Here is a 17,610-nt window from a genome sequence, read left to right as displayed (position 1 = left end):
GTCTGGTATCATCTTAGTAAGGAAATCAAATAGCTTTTGCCAGCATTTCATGTTGAAGTATTATTGATTAGAAGAATCCATGATTAGAAGAGTCCATACCTCTTTTAAGCTGCAAGTGACATATAAAATTTAGTACTGCTCACATGTGAGGAAGGGATGCCTTGTAGCTAGCATCTGTGCACTATTGTTATGAAGTATATTATTATTTGGGCATTTTTCCACTTTTTTTTTAACATTACGAAGATGCTAGGGAGTGAGTTAAAAAGTATTAGCTCCACAATATCAATCCAATATGCCTAACTATTGTTATAATGTTATAAAGTCTTTGTCTAAATACTATGTGTAAGGCTTAAAAGGAAAATGATGAGCTGTATTTCTATTCAACTCAGGAGTACCAGAAGTGATATAAGATGACCCTGTGCATTGACTTACTGAGTTAACAAGACATCAGAACTGTTTCTCGCCCCATCACCCCCTTTTTTCCTCCAAATCAAAGGACTCTCCCATGCCTTCCATTTGGAGGAACAGTCCTAAGTCTAGCATGAAGCAGGGAAGATCAGATAAGTTTCATATCTGCAAGTTTTACTGCTCTGGGCTCTAGACTTCTGGTAAGTTTATTTTCGTGTTCCTTCCTTCACTTACTGTGGGATACATGATTGCTTCATTTATCACAAGTATAAATTATTTTTGTCCTACTCAAGGCATGTCCAGTTTAGAAAATATGTACTGCTTTCTTTTTTTTTTTTTTTCCATGCAAAATTGGAATTTCCACTTGGGTTTTTATCCAATTATTTTTTACTATGTCTGGATAGAAGGAGAGGAAATTATTCTACAATGGCATAACAGAAATAACAATTTGAAGGCTAAGTGCTTTCCAACAGGAATTCATGAAAAATGAACCCAAGTTAAGTTTATGCTATCATTTTCATGTATTGCTCATAGATCTTAGTCATCAGCTTGTGAACATTCACAGAAAAAAATGTATGTGTAGAAAAAAAGAAAGTCATTATAGCTAAAGTCCAAGTGGCAGATATTCTTGTAATGAAATGAAAATCGAGAGACTTTACTGGATTTGAGAAATACTGAAAGTGAATATTTGAAGTTAAATTCCTTGCTAATTTAACTCCAAAGGATTTAGTGGACTTCTGCAGATAATTTGTCTCCTAATGTACATGAGCACTTTTGGTAGGAATGGAATTAAACCACTGAACAAAATTATGAAACACTTTTTATATCTGCAAAAGTATAACGCTTATACAAATTAGGGGTTAAATACCTGGGGTCAGTTTCCATTTGGATTTGAAATGAAGATTTGAACTTATTTTAATAAATATATTCAGAAGGAATATTATAAAAGCCATGCATAATTTTTAATGGAAGAAAAATAATATTAAGAAAAGAAGACCTTTAAAATTTTTAAGAAATGTCACACTTGTCAAAAAAAAAATAATTAAACCAGTCTTGGTGAAAAGGCTTTTAAATTCTTTCTTTACTGCTTACAACACTTTCCTGAGACAACACAACATTTTCCAATATAGTTGACAAGCTGCACAGGAAGAGATGTTCCAGAGTAAGTAGTCAATACAGTTTGCTTAACTTAAAATATACTCTCTTATTCACTGGCCAAATGCTACAAGATGCAATATTTACACTACAGCGCAATATCTTTTACACAGTAAGGACTGTTTTGTTTTAAAAAGATATAAACCCTATGCATATACATACAGGAAAAGTAATTATCCCAAGTAACAGGTTACAGATTATGTTTTGTATTTTTTTCTCTGAATACTATAAGAAACAAAATTACTTCACAAATGTCTGTGAAGACAGTCAAATCACTCATTAATGATCCTTAACTCTTGCTATCTAATGATAAGAAGGTCTTCAGGGACTACTGTAAGCCAAGTTGTATAAAAGCTACAGAAAATTCTATGGGGTCCAGTTTCCTGATCAATAGGTACTCCTTTGTTATGACTCTGAGTTAAGTGAATAAGTTTATTGATTTGGAAAAATATGTGCTCTTTCACATTCATAGCAGAAATTGCATGCCAAACTGTTCAAGAGATGAGGTAACGTAAAAAAAGTATTTTATTCTAATGAATACAATTATTTTCCCATTTTCAGTAGTGAATTCAGGATCTTAAAGAGAAATATCTAATCCAAATATCTAATCCAAACCTCTCCTGGAGCAATTTGAGGTCATTTCTTCTCTGTCTTGTTACTTATTATTGACTCCCACCTTGTCACTACTTTCACATAGCTGTAGAAAGCAATAAGGTCTCCCCTGAGCCTTCTTTTCTCCAAGCTAAACATACCCAGATGCCTGAGCTGCTCCTCATAAGACTTGTGCTTCAGACCCTTCAACAGCTCTTTCTCTCCTGTACCAGTGCCTTGCTGTCTTTCTTGTAATGAAGGATAAGAAATATGCAAGAAAAGTTGACCATTTAGATATTTATAAGAGCATTATGTCAAATATCCCATGAAAAAAATGGTAGATCCACAAGAGCAATGCAGAAGCTTAGAAATAATTTTTTAATAAATTCTAATCTTAGTAATAAAGTCTGAAGAGTTAAGAAAAGTTAAGCTACATCTAAAAATATTTAAGAACTGATGACTTTTGCATAACAGTCATGAAGTTATAAATTACATCAGATTTTGTACTTCCACTGAATTATGATAGAAGGTTATATAAATACTTGAAGATATGATTCAAATGCTATCACAGAAGGTTACCGAATAAATCTATATGCAGTATTTTTGGATGTTTATTTTTAATTAATTTCCTGTAAAGAGGGGGGAAAAATTAAGCAAAACAAATAAACAAACAAAAAAATCCAAAACCCAAACAAAAATGCCAATATTACAGAGAGAGAAGTAACACAGTGTTAATGAGATTCAAACAATAAAGTTATGATGGACTGCAGATAAAGGAAAAATGCCAGTTTCTCTGCATTTTAATCAGTGAGATCACAGTTTTGAAGAACACACCAGAGGGACTGTCTTGTGCTCTGTTTCTACAGTGAGTGAAAGGAAACAAAATGAGCTGTTTTATATTGAACACTAAATGACAGATGATGCATCCTCTGGGATTAACATTAAAACAATGGGGAAGTAGATACTTACCTAGCAAGGGATGTGCTACAAGATAATTTCAAGAAAAGACATATCTAAGGGCAAATCATTAACAATATTTATTAACATCTTAGAATAAAATTTCCTCAATTATTATTTTAAATCTGTTCTAATTTTAAGCGGAGAGGTATCTCTGTGCTTAAATAATTACAAAACAAGGGTAGGAAAAAAAATCCCCATTCTGCCATTTATCCCTGTGTATACCAGTTGAAGATTTTGAATTTTCATGTGTATGGAAAAACCTCACTTCGATGAGGATAATATGGATACAAAGATGTAGGGATTTGTCTAAACATTAGCTGATTAGTGTTTTAAGGAATATAGTAAGAAATGTTAACATTTTAGTTGTGAACAGATTAGGAGGGTATTGTTATGTGCTGACAAGAACATACAGTTTCACAAGGACTGCTTGTCATATAAATTCTATAAATATATAATGAAGCCCTATTTGAAAGAAAAATAAAATATTTGTTATTGAAAAAAATCTGATTAAGAAATTATAGAATTATTTATCAAGTCACTACAGAGAGATCATACATCTGCTCTGAAATTACCAATTGTGCCCAATAATGTATGGATCCTTTTGGTTAGCCAATGTCACACTAAAAATATTAAAAAAAGAAAAGAATAGATCTGAAAACTTGAAGTACAGATTGTACAAATGGAGTGAAGAACAGGAAAGAAAAGCACTAGTCAAAGCTCTAGTATTGAGAAGGACATTAGGAAAAATCTGAACTTCAAAAGTATTACAGTGACTTTCTTCTATAAAAGCAAGGGAGAGCTTTGAACATGACAGAGTTGTTTTTAATTCATGGCATTGCAAGAAACACTATTGAAATAGCTATTTCATTGACATACTTTTAAAATGTCGTGGAAACATGGAAGGGAAAACATGGAGAGGGAAAATGGATGTGAGAATAATATGAAACCTCTTTTAGAGCAAGATAATTAATGAAACCATTAACACATTTTTTAGCTTTTTAGTGTCTAAGGAACATACAATAAAAAAGTCACTTCACCCATCGTCATTGTGATGCTGCTTCTGGGGTAAAATAAGGTTCATTTTTACAATACTAGAAGAGTCATAAATGAATCTGACCTAATGGCTTTGGTATGCAATCAAATAATTCACGGACAGAATTGAAGGGAAATATCTGAAGTTTAAAACTAAAAGGAGAGCTATGTCTGAGACCAGATGAAATTATTCAGATTTTGATGTCACTGTGTAACTGAGCAGGAGGTTTCATTTGTGTCAATATAATGGAGATTACTTCCCTGCCTTACAAACGTGTTAAACTAAAATACAATCCCAAAGAAAAGTGTAACATATTACAGAACCATGTTAACCTGAAGACATTACTATCTGGTTTCAACTTGTTAATGTCTTTACTCAAAGCTCTTGAAGCCCTTTGATAACTAAACTGTTTCAGGCATTATAAGAGTACAAGGTATTGGATAGTCAAATAATAACCATCAATACTGAATTTTTACTGAGATTTCAAAACTAACACACTTTTGCTATGGTTTAAATATTTTACTGTACTCTGAAGAAAGAAAAAGAACAGGTTCAGTGTAAAGTCAAAAGACCATAAAAAGCATATGGTGAATATAAATCATAATTTGATTGTGAATATTTTTACAGGAAAAATAGTTGTTCAGATATGTGCCACCGTAATATGGAGATCAGATGACATGTATATATAATGGTGACAAATACAAATATTTTTGTCATTTCAATTCAGTAAAAATTTACAAAATGTTATATAAAATTCAGTATTGATTACAGTCTTAGCAAACTAAGCCTCAGATAAAAGAAACAAAGTTCCTGGGTTGCAAATGTTCTGTGGGGTATTACAAACTACCAAGAGATCACAACCTTACTCATATTATTCATTTGAAAGATGAATTGCACAGTGAGTATCACTTGGTTTGTTTACTGATTGAGAGGGAAGTGTACTACTAGCTGAATCACCCTCAGAGCTGAGAAGGTTGCAGAAATGGAAATAATAAAGTAGGTTGACCTGCAAGAACTGTGAGAGCTAAGTAGACAGCAAAAATAAGACTCATACATTTCTGGTGACTTTCTGAAAGAACCTCAACAGGAGAGTTGCACTTCTTTAATTCAGTTGTTGTTATGACCGAGTAGAAAGTCTGAACTTATGAGATCTTGAAAGTTTTTCTTTTGCTTTCTGTTTCCTTGTGCTATCAAAACAGTACTTAAAATTGTAAACATTAAGGAAGATTGGATCAAAAGGATATTTTCTGTATGATTCTAATTAAAAACCAGGCTTTTCTACTTAAAATTGCACCATAAAATTTCAGTATAAAAACAGATTGCTTAGGTATTTTTGAATTAGTAATCCTATTTCTCAAAATGGGTATACTGAATCACTACTTTTAAAACATTATAAGCAGAAGGGTAGTAACTATGGCAACAAAATCAATTAAATCATATCCTGGTGACATATACCTTCTCATTCTCCACCTTTCAATGCTTGTATTTGTATGGTAGTTTAGAATTATAAGTATGGGAAGAAAAGTAAACTGTTTCATTAATTTGGAGCTCTTAGGTAAGAATATAATATAAAAATAGAAAAATATTCGCTGTAGCGGCTGTCTCCAAAAAAGTGCTCATAAAAAAAAATTGTCAATTTTAAAAAAAATCAGCCCGAAAATATGGTACTTAATGTTTACATCTGTAATCAGATTACAATTGGACAACTTTGCTTAAACCATGATCTTACAATATGAATTCCTAGTGTTGTACTGATACAGACATTTACAAGTGATCATGATTATAACTGGGTTCCTGTCTACAGAAGAAAATTCCCTGGAGAAAAATACAAGAATGTATCAGCAAGCATTCTAAATCCCTGGAAAAGAAATGGGAGAGCTGGGAAAGAGACATATTTTTATGTTACATGGACAATGACTTAACAATTCACAGCCTATCAATAAAGTTTAAGTTTTTTTCTCTAAAAAGTAAACTGATGTTTACTTGTCTCTGTATATGTGTATATGAATATATATTACCTAGAGAGAAAAATATATATATTGCCCCATGTTGTTGAAAAACTTTCTACACAAATACTGATCGGATTTGTGCTAATAGTATTCCCTTTTCGAACCACCCCACTGCTACTGTGTGCCTAGGATAAATAAATGATCAAACAACTTCTCTTTTATTATTGTTTTGTGAGGAATTAATAAGGTGAGTTATGAACCAATGTAGTATGGGTACACTGTCAGCAAACCTTCCATATAATAAATAAGAATGTGATGTGAAGAGAAGACCTTTACCCTTTTACCTGAAGGGACTTTACACTCTAGGATTGTCTTAGGCATAAACTTCAGAAATGGAAAAAAAAATTCTGATTGCTCAGGTTCATATCAAAGCATACACACACACAAACATACACTTCTTTCTGACTACTTCTTGCATTATCTACTTCACTATGATTGATTAGCAAATATTGTTGTTCCAAACTCAGTGTATTTTTGTTTCACTAGTCTAGTTAAAAGCATTGCTCAACAGTAGATTATCCTGTCTGCAGGGAAAGATACTTAGAAAAATGAAGCCAAAGCTATTGCAATTATTTGCACAGGTTCTTCTGCTCAGTAGCCTTACGAAATATTTCAAAATTGACTAAAAATCCTTTACCTCAAAGGTACCGCTTCTTATAGATTAGAAGCATGTGATTTAGTTCCTAGGAATTGTCATCATAAACATTACTCATGGGTTTGAAATCCATTATGAAGACTACCGGGTTTTGGAAATATTGCTGAAGAAAATCAACTTCTGAGTCAGATGAGTCCCCATTTGCTCAGATATGACACCCATTTTCTTCTTAAGTGGACTCTGCAGAACTTCCTCAGAGAAACTGTCAAATCTACCAGAAAACGCAGGATTGTTTGACAACAAACTGTATGGTTTCTGAAGAATTACAAGTAACCATATGCGGGCACTCCTCTGATAACTGTTATTACTATCTGAGTCAGAAAAATGGCATCTGCATACAAGAGCTTCCACTCATTCCTTTTCTCAAGTACTTTCTTTCCCATTGCTGTTTGAGAAGATGTTCTTGCAGCCACATCGGAAAGTCGCAAACACCCTGACTCGAGTCATATCCTTTTTGCTTTCTGGAGTGCCGCACTCCAGGTCTGTTTATGAAGAACCTTTTCAAAGAAGCTGTCTCCCGGGGGCTTTATAGTAGCTTCCTTCCTCTTTGTACTGCAGCTGTCACTTTCAAGAATGGCTACATTTTCAAAATACTTATCTGTCTACTTTCCATGTTTGAAAATTTCTTGTGTGTAGAATTGCGTAATAACTTTCATTAATTTAGCTTATACTTCTGCAAATACTTAAATACTGCTAAGAAATAGTGCTTCTCTAAATAACCACTTGATCTAGATTCATATCAATAGTTACTTCAACAATCATGCTTTCATAGTTTTGTTGAAACAGATCCAGCATTTGCTCTGTTAAAGTTTATAGATTTGCTCATTTGCTAGCGAAGCACTGGTAAGATTAAGAACACAATATTTCCATTATGTTGGCTAACCTATGGCACTATATTGCTCGCATAGCACAAGAGATGGAACCAAACAGTGAAAATCCCCTTATGTTTATCACCAGTATCTCCCTGGTTGTTGTACCTCAGCCTTTCCTATATCAATGTTGCTACCTGGAAATCTGCTGCACACCAAGGAGATGAAAAATACTTTTCAGCTTCTTTGGAAACTGATATTTTGCATAACATACTGGCCTACTGCTATGTACAGCACCCTATGTAACATAAGAAGGAATGTATTCTCAAAGTCTGCCTTGATTCAGATGAATCAAAGGTATAAGTTTAAGTTCCCACTTTGGGATCAAATGAATTAAATGAAATATCAAATTGGAAATCTATTTGAGGTTGTCTATTTTTCTTGGGTTTATCTGGCAAGCTTTTGGTAGGAGAACAGACAATGAAGAGCTGCAGGAGTGGATCCTGGGAGAGGACAGCAGGAGCTGCCCCATGTTGGACCTGTCCAGTTCTAGACAGCTGAGCCCCTGTGATAACGTATTTAAGAAAAACAGTACACAACAGCTTCAGTAGAGGAGAAAAACAAGAGAGAAACAGCTCTGCAGATATCTAGGTCTGTAAAACAGGGAGAAGAGAGGACTCAGGTGCCCAAGAGACTCCCCTGCAGCCTGTGGAGAAGATTGGTGAAGCAGATTATCCCCCTACAGCACCATGTTGGAGCAAATATCCACTCAGACCAGCTGACCATGGAGGACATCATGCCACTGTAGGTAGAAGTGCTCTGAAGGAATCAGCAGCCCATGAAAAACCCACAGAGGAGGAGTCCTGTGGAGAGGAGTCCAGGTAGGATAAAATTTTCTGTCAGGAACTGAGACTTCTAGGGGCCCATGAAGGGCTTTCCTGAAGGACTGTAGCCCATGGAAAAACATCCATGCTACAACAGTTTTTGAAGGATTGCAGCTCATGGGGGGGACATCACAGTGGAACAGGAGAAAAGTCCAAGTAGTAATGAATGGCAGACCAAAAGTGCTGTAAACTGACCACAACCCTTATTACCCATCCCACTCTCCACCACTCTGCATGGGAGAAAGTGGCAGAGGAATTAAGAGGGAAGGGTTAAATTTGAGCCTGGGAAGAAGGTGGGGATGATGTGAGGGTGTATTTAGGGGTTTTTTATTATTTCTTGATATCCTACTCTGTTGTTAATTGGCAAATAGTTAAGTTAATCTTCCCCAAGTTCAGTCTGTTTTGTCTGTGATGGTAGCTGCTGAGTGATCTCCTTGCCCTTACCTCCACTCATGAGATTTCACCTTTTTTATTCCCTCCATCCTGCTGTGGAGGGGGAGTGAGAGAGAGGTCTGGTGGGCAACTAGCCATCAGCTCACTACATCAGTGCTTTCACAGTCAGCTGAAAATGAAGTCAACATCTGAAAACATGCAGGTATAATAAAATGAAAGCTGTTTTGTACTCGATACTTGCATAATTTGTGATCAAATTTAAATGATACTTATCCAAATTATACTCTGAGATATCTTCAGATTATGAAACTTACCTATAAGTAGTTTGCATCTTCATTAAATATCTGAAAGGCCGATACTGCTTTACTTTTTTATTAAATATATGTTTTACTTTATATATGCTGTAAGTTATCTGTCACCCCACCTAAGGCAAAATTTAACACTTGTAAGTGGATATTGAGCAGTAACTAGGATAGAGAATGGACAGACTGACTTGAATCAGTTTCCTGTTTTCCAATGTACTATAGTCTATATGTAATATATTTTGTATAATAAATCTGACACTTCAAAAACAACCTCCCCAAATCTATATCTTATTTTAGCAGTTTCTCACTATAGTTTCTTCTTAATGACTTTTTCCCAAATATACCCTAACTACAACAACATATTTCTCCAATTAACCACTATTTTAGCTGCAATGTTCTTAGATGTAAGTTGTCAAAATGTGTCCCATTGTAGGCTAAATTTCTGGACATGCAGGACTTCTAAACTGCAGTACTATTGAGCCAGGCAGATACATTGCAATCCAGACAGAATAAGTAGCACTGGATAGTCAGTTCCACTGTTATCTGTTCTTACTTTTTCCCTAACTGATCTTTCTCACTTTACAAAAAGTAGCACAGCACTGGTTTTTATTGTTTTGGGGTTTTTTGGGTTTTTTTTGATTGGTTGATTGGTTTGGTTTGGGTTGGGTTTTTTTTAACCTCCATTCCTCTCGGGATTTTTCGATGGCTCTGCTGGAGCTTTTGTTTGGTGTTCTTAGGTTTAGCACATTGATTTGTTTGTTTGTTTTGTTCATGCTGCTGAAAATACTTTTTTTCATTGTACCAAACACATGTTTAAGTGTCAGATTATTCAGCAAGTTGCAGGATATGTTACTGATATGGAAAACACAATATTTAAAAGAGACAATATTAAGCATAAAACAGAAGTAGAAAATACAAATACAGTACCCAAGGACAAATCGCATTCCCACTCTCCAATGTTTTAGCTAGTATTCTTGGAAAATAGAGACATAGTTTATTTCTAACCTTCATTTCATTTGTCTTTACATATTTTCCTTTTTTCAAGGCTCAGAATTTTGAACATGATTTTTTGTATACTGGTGGCAAATTCTAAAATGCTTTCGTAGTAAATTTTTGGTCAGTGATCACTCTAGCAATTAGATTTCAATAACTGATTCAAGATAGGATAGACTAATTTCAGTTCTGTCAAATTACTTATATTCCACTGGTTTCAAGTTTTATACTCCCCAAAGCACACTATTACTCTCACTGCAGTTGTTCTCATGATTGCCCTCTTCCATTGTGATGTCCTGTACATACTGAATTGTTGCAATGTATAAATCTTAAAAGTCAAGTAAATCTGTTAATAAAAACAGATGATGAAGAGTATTTCATTGAAAACTTATTACATTATACTTAAGTATTCTAATGGTTAGAAAATAACACAGTCCTTTCAATATGGTTTTAGTATAAGACAATCTTCCAGTCCAAGTAAGTAAAGAATGATGCTTTATCTAGTAGGGGTCTTTTAGACATATTCTTGGTTCTGCAGTGCATTCTAGTTTGAGGCAAAACTCTGGACAATGTTTCTTATCTTTTACACAGTGATAAGGGTTGAATATACCCATGATTCACTCCATTACTCCAGGTGAATAAGTTGCAGCGCTTACTGCTGTTTGGATTTGAATCCCGAATTTCATCACAGAATCTTCAGCTGACAAAATGCTTGATATGAGTTATCTCTTACATGACAACAGTTTCCAATGCTTTCTTCACAACCTTGCTCCTCGTGATATGTCTTATTTACACTGGCCAGTGTTTGCATCTCTGCTTGCCACAACTTTCTGGTGGTTCTGTAGTAGTTCAAGAAAACAGGACATATTGTAAATATCCTTACTCATTGACTCACTTCAACCATCAGCAAATACAACTACTTTAAATGTGACTCACTTTAGATGGGTATTCTCCTACAACATTGCTGCAATATAAAAGCCTTTTCTTCACGGAAAGGCTCAAATTTCTGTACTCAGACTCAAAATAGATACAACATAATTTCAGCTCAGGGATAAATGCCTTACCTTCTTTATGCCCAAAGAACTTGGAGTTCAGGAGAGCCTAATTAAGGCTTCAAATTTCATTTTTGCCTCTTTCACATAAGAATTTTGCTGATTTAATGACTGAAAGAAGATATAAAACTTCTCTGTTTTCTGATGTGCAAAAAAATTCCATCATTTCAACTATTAGATTCAATGAAATAAGTTTTTTGCTATTTTTTCATTTTAGTGAATGATGAGGTAATTCATACTTTTGCAATTCACATATTGAGCTGACTTTACAAATAAGGCTTCACAAATACAAAGCTGTCAGTGCTTCTACAGTCACTCTTATTTTAGTTGTCAGTGATTCAATCATCTTGGAGTCTTTATTTTGGAAAGGTTGAACCCTGGAAGCAGTGTTTTTATGGTTAGGTAGTGTAAGACCCCAGGGTATGAGCTACGAGCTCACTGAAGGGTTTGTACTTTAAAAATATATAAGGCTCTAAAAGCTCAGACACCAAATTTTTAAAAAGGCCTTTCAGTTCTTTTAATACCTTAAGAGAGAGCACAAAAGAGAGGACACCATACACATTTCTCAGGAGGTCAAAAATAACATGCTTTTACTGGTAAACTTTAGAAAATAAGGGAACTTGGCAAAAGTTTAAAGGGAAATATCCAACCAAAGTAAAGAATTTAACAAAACATTTACTTAGCACATGCTAACCCCTACAACTTAGCAAAATCCAACCCATCTGGTTTTAAGTCACCCAAAATATTAAAGAAATAGATTAAGACAAGAAGAAGAAGTAAAGAAAGAGAGAGAAAAAGAGAGAATTATAGCTACCAGCTGGAGTCCCACATAAGTCCAGCTTCCACGTGTCCAGGTGGCAGCGTCCAAACAAACATGGAAATCGCATGTTGCTGTTTCTATGTACTTTGGCCCCCTGTGGCCATCCCCCCAGGTGGGAAATCCAGTGTACCAGCCTTTGTGGGGTTGGGTCAAGGGCTCTGGGATGTGGTATGGGCAGTGCTCCCAGTGTCCAGTGACTGACAGCTGCCTTGGGGCTAACCAAGGAATCTCCAAGGAGCTGCAGTGTGGGACAAGACATTACCTCACCTTTGTGAAATTTGACCTCTTCCTTCCCACACCACACACACACACTTGAGTTGATCCAAGCCAATAATTCATATAATAATCTAATGCCTCACACAGAGATAGAGCAACACAGGGTGTAATTTCTGTGCCTTTATTGATCCACTTTCTTCCTGGCCCCCTTGGTGAATATTCATTTTTCTAAAATTTTATTCTGGATAGCAACATTTTGTGTACTTCACTCTTGAACTGTGTCTTACCATTTTGATCTTTAAAACACAAAACCAATTATAGGACATTGCCCATTCTTCATTTGTTTGCTGAGGTTGAAATTCACTCCAAGGCTTACAGCTGAAGCAAGGCTTACTCACCACTGAGGTATCACACAGACTTTATACTTGTTCGGCTTGAATCTCTACTTACAAAAGTCTACTTTTTTTCTACATAGCAATTTTGATTTTTTTGTGTTTTGGTTTTTTTTGTTGTTGTTCCACAGTAAAGCCCAACGTAGTATGAACGTCCACAGGATGCTACTTCAAATCCAAGAGACAGAAAAATGTTACCTCTGTGGAGTCAGTCTCACTCAACCTGAGTTACATTAGCAATGCTGCTGGTATGCTAAGCATATGGATCAGCTGATGCTGCACTGTATTTTTTCATCTCTAAGAAAAAACAGGAAGACTGTTTATCTCAGAGCATGATGTATATTTCAAGACATTTGGCTTGTCCCCCTACATTTACACTGCTGTGTATCATTCCTCCAAATGTCCCATTTTTATTCTTCTTTTTTTTTTATTTCTACAACATTTTCATAAATCAAAGTATCTGACTCACTTTCAGAAGGCATACTCTCTACCACCTAACTCAAGGACTTATGAAAGTCAGATATAGAGAGTACCTAAGTAAGCAAATGTTTCTTATAAGAGAAGACTATAATCTCTGCAATAGATTTCTAACCTCTCAAAAGTCTTACTTTTTAAGGCACTTACAAACATTTCCTAATCATAAAACTAACAACTTGTTTATATTTGTAACTAATATTTATTATTATTCATTATTATATAGTTACTAAGGTGACTTCAAATTGTCGGCTCAGGTTAATATCTCTTCCAGCTTCATTCCTCTCTAAAGATGTTAAAAATTTATAAAGAGTCCTATTGGAATATCATGATGGACAACCGGTATTTATGTTTATTTGATGCCTTGAGAAAAGAAAGCATTTCTTTAGAATTTTAACCCGTTGACATCCTCGGAATTAAGCATCATGCACAACATTATGGTTTGAATAGACAATAGTAATAATATAAATTAATCATTTTATTGACTAATAAGAGCTGTGGTATGCTGGCTGTGAACATTTGAAAATTGCAGTGCCTCAAATACATTTGGTAGCTAACTAAATTTTAAGCAAAAATATTTCAATTTGTTAAAAACTCAACAAATTATTATAAATAGTGCTTCAAAATCTATTCCTACAGAAAATTTATTGAGGGCCTTTAGGAAACAGCAACAAAGAATAATTAAAGATACAGTTCAACATAGTAATTGTTAAAGCTTCAGGCCCAGAGCCTGCTCCCAAATCTAGTGATATAAATTATCTAAACATCTGTTGCTTAGATTTTGTTTCTCCAAGAGACCTGGCTGCTATGAAAAATTTGCAATTTACTCTAACATTTTCTAACGTCAGGTTGTGTCTGACTATTTGTAGACCAAAAGGTGTAGACAAAGAGACTAGAATAGTAATTTCTGAGGAGCTCACCCTATCTACCTCAACTGTATATCTCTCAAAGGACATACTGAGTTCTACTGAAAGGCATTTGAAGGACAAGACAAACATCAGGAACAGTCAACATGGGCTCTCAAAGCGAAAATCCTGTCTGACTAACTTGATATCCTCTTATAATAAGGCCACCTGCTAGTGGATGGGGGGAAGACAGTGCATGTAGTTTTTCTGGATTGCAGTAAGCCTTGTGATAATGTCTGTCACAGTAATCTTCTGAATGAGTTGTCCATCTGTGACGAACTGGGTACATCTGGCCAGTACCCAGCCAGCAGTGGTGTTTCTCAAGTCTCAGCTCCAGGAGCAGTTCTGTTCCATATTTTTGTCAATTATCTAAATGCAGGACCTAAATGCATTAGCAAGTTTATTGATGGTATTTACCTGGGAGGTGCTTAAGGGACAGGAATCCTTGCAGAGGGATCTGGGTAGATCATAGCATTGGCTAATCATCGATGGCATGAAATTTAGTAAGAATAAATGTCAGATTCTGTACTTGGGACATAGTAACACTGAATACAAATATAAAATGGGAGAGGAGTGCAACCCTGCAGAAACAGATCTAGGATGCTGGTTAGCATTAGGCTCAACACGAGTGAGTGGTGTGCCCAGGCAGCCATGTGGGCAAACCGCATCCTAGGGTACCTGCAATATGGTATCACCAGCCGATCAAAAGAATTAATGGTATTCAGTGTTGACACGGCCTCACTTTGAGTGCTGTGTGTGGTTCTGGGCCCCACAACTTAAGAAGGATGTTAAGGTCTTTTAATGTACCTGGAGGAGGGCAACGAAGCTGATGAAAGTGCTGGAAGACATGTCCTATGAGGAGTGACAAAGTCTATTCACTTGAGCTTGTCTGTTTTGGAGAAAAGGAACCTGAGGGGTAACCTTATTGCTCTCTTGAGCTTCCTAAGAAGGAAAAACAGAGAATTACTGATGTCTTCAGCCTGGTATCCAGTGACAGTACACATGGAAGGAATCATTTATTTACCAAGAGAGTCATCAAGAGGTTTCCTAGAGTGGTGGTCAATGGCCCAGGCCTGTCAGAGTTCAATAGGTATTTGGACAATGCCCTTGATAACATGTTTTAACTTTGATCAGTCTTAAAGTGTGGCTGGAGCAAAGAGATTTCTCTGAACAATTTTTCCTGCTTTCTGTAGGCCTTGCTTGACATGACTTTAGAGGTTGCAAGCTGTAATGTTTATACTTATAGACTGTGTGAAAATATGCAATGTTTATACTTGTTAGCTGTGTGTCTAGTTATAAGGTTTGAGAACATAGTAAGTTTATAGTAAGAAAACCTTGAGAAACTAGAGATAAAGGTACACATGCAGATTTCGGAAAGCTCCTAATTATGAAGGCCTCTACATGCCAAGTATGATTTCAGGCCGCGTGGACAGAACATCAGGTCCAATGAACTGGAGACATGAGACGCATGCACAGACTGAGCTATGCAATCACCTTGTTGTAAGCATGTGCCCAAAACAAACTAAACTGTATAAAAGTTAACTTATTTGAATAATAAATTGGATATTTTGCCTGATCACATTGATCATTTGCATGTGTTCCTGAGCCTCTCCATCAACATTAAAGTGATCAGGCAGTTAGAGTAGATGATCATCATAGCTCTGGTACTATTCTATTCTATTCTATTCTATTCTGTTCTATTCTATTCTATTCTATTCTGTTCTGTACTAACCTCACTTTAACTCATCAGGTTAAAGTCAAAACAGAGAGCCCTCAGCAGAGCAGGATGTCTGAGAAATGTTTATGGGAGAACTAGGTATATGCAAAGCTATAGGTATCCAATTCTGTTTTAAGATTTTCATGATGCCCATCCAGAAACACTGATAGAACAATTCTAGCATTTCTTCGAAGACTACAAGGAAGTTTACTGTATTCTAATATTCTGTCTACTGAAAACTTCTCAATAAAGGCAGGTTCAATGGAGGTATTTGGTTATCTGAATGGCCAGTGCACAAATCAGAAGTCCAAACTTGTAACAGAACTACCTGAAATTATGTATCTGGGGTGGGAAATAGGATGAGGAGAGAAGAAAGATTTGCTATGGACTTTAATGTGGTGGGATTGTTGGTGTTATTACACAAATAGCCCTTTAAAGCACTGAAGGGTTTTCTGCTATTATAATTAGATTTTATAAGTACAAATCAAATTAGTAGTGTGTATGACAATACGAACTTATAATTTCTTCAGTATATTAGAAAAGATGTTATTGAAAAGGCTGTAGATTGTTCTTTTGCTATGTATGGGGAAGGACAAATAAAAAGTATTGTGTCATATGGGTGTTGCATTAAATTTTGACTAGCAAAAGATCAGGAAAAAAAGCAGAAGAGATGGGCGTCCTTGCACAGGTGAATAGATGAAAGCTACATCCCAACTTCCAATAGGAATATGTACTTTATCAATTTTTTCTGAACTTGACAAGGCAGAGGAGGATACTATGTCCAATGACACCTATTTTCTGTCTCTCTGATTGTAATCTTTGCATCTTGGATAGAAAATACAATGAGTAACAATTATAACTCAAAAATTAACTGGCACACATAATTGTGCTAATTAATATTGTCTGTTCAGTATTAATGATTTAATCACTATGACATGTAGTATAGTTATCTAACTAATAATGCTAAATATTTTCTAAACACATAAGACACTCCTAAAACTGAAAGTTAAAATTGAAAAATAAATAGTAAAATAAAGGAAATTAGGAGAGCCTGTTGTTTTCTTTAGTATTTTTTTTTTCCTTGTCTGAGATTCAAATGAGTTTTCAAGGGCAGGCTAGGCAAAATGGCAGAGAAAATATACTTTCAAGCCTCTGCTACAGAATTAGTAATTACAAATTTCTGTGCTAGTTATATCTCTTGATGGTTTATTTTTACGTGGTTTGTGATTTAAGCTACCTGAAACAGTAATTTACCTAAGAAACATTTGTAGCAAACCTGCTGAAATTTTGTTTCCTGCAGTGATTTATGAGAAAAAGCTAAAAAAAAAAAAAAGGTAAGAAGTAAGAATATGTGTTTCAAGCTTCTTTCTTCCTTGCTTTAATATTTTGAAAGAAGTCACAGAATATTTGCTTAACTACTGTAACTCCTAATACATTTTAATTACTCCCCTATCACACCTCAGAGTGAGAGCATATTTTTCAAAAATATAATTTGAAAAAAAAATTTTTTTAAATGCCTTTTTTCAGCACTTCTGTCAAAAGAACTGGAGTGACACTGCCCAAATCCCCTGCGCCTCTCTAACCACTGTGTTAATGCCAAGCATGAGAAGCTAGAGGACTCTCAGTTTGTGTCCCACAATTTCAAGAACAGTGCAGATTGAACTGAAGTCTGACATGGTTTTAGAAGGCACGGCGTCCAAAAGCAACATGGTCTTTGGGCAGAGGAAGATGTGTAAAAATTAAAAACTTTCAACATTAACTTTCTATTTTGTTTTGTTTTAAAGGACAGGAAGAGAAATCATATTAACAAAGGTGAACAGAATGGAAATGCACTGTTTA

The 17,610-nt window shown here is 35.2% G+C and overlaps 1 long non-coding RNA gene across 1 annotated transcript; it reads left to right on the top strand.

Moving 5' to 3' along the window:
• Positions 1 to 521: 521 nt before the first annotated feature.
• Positions 522 to 17,331, top strand: LOC113960835. Its single transcript, XR_003532119.1, has 3 exons — positions 522 to 608; positions 2,125 to 2,198; positions 17,299 to 17,331. It is a non-coding gene; the product is annotated as an uncharacterized LOC113960835 (long non-coding RNA).
• Positions 17,332 to 17,610: the final 279 nt, after the last annotated feature.

This window comes from Neopelma chrysocephalum, unplaced genomic scaffold, assembly GCF_003984885.1.
Source record: "Neopelma chrysocephalum unplaced genomic scaffold, ASM398488v2 Primary Assembly neopelma1_96921, whole genome shotgun sequence".
In the NCBI taxonomy this organism is placed as follows: domain Eukaryota; kingdom Metazoa; phylum Chordata; class Aves; order Passeriformes; family Pipridae; genus Neopelma; species Neopelma chrysocephalum.
This window is presented reverse-complemented; position numbering and strand designations above follow the sequence as displayed.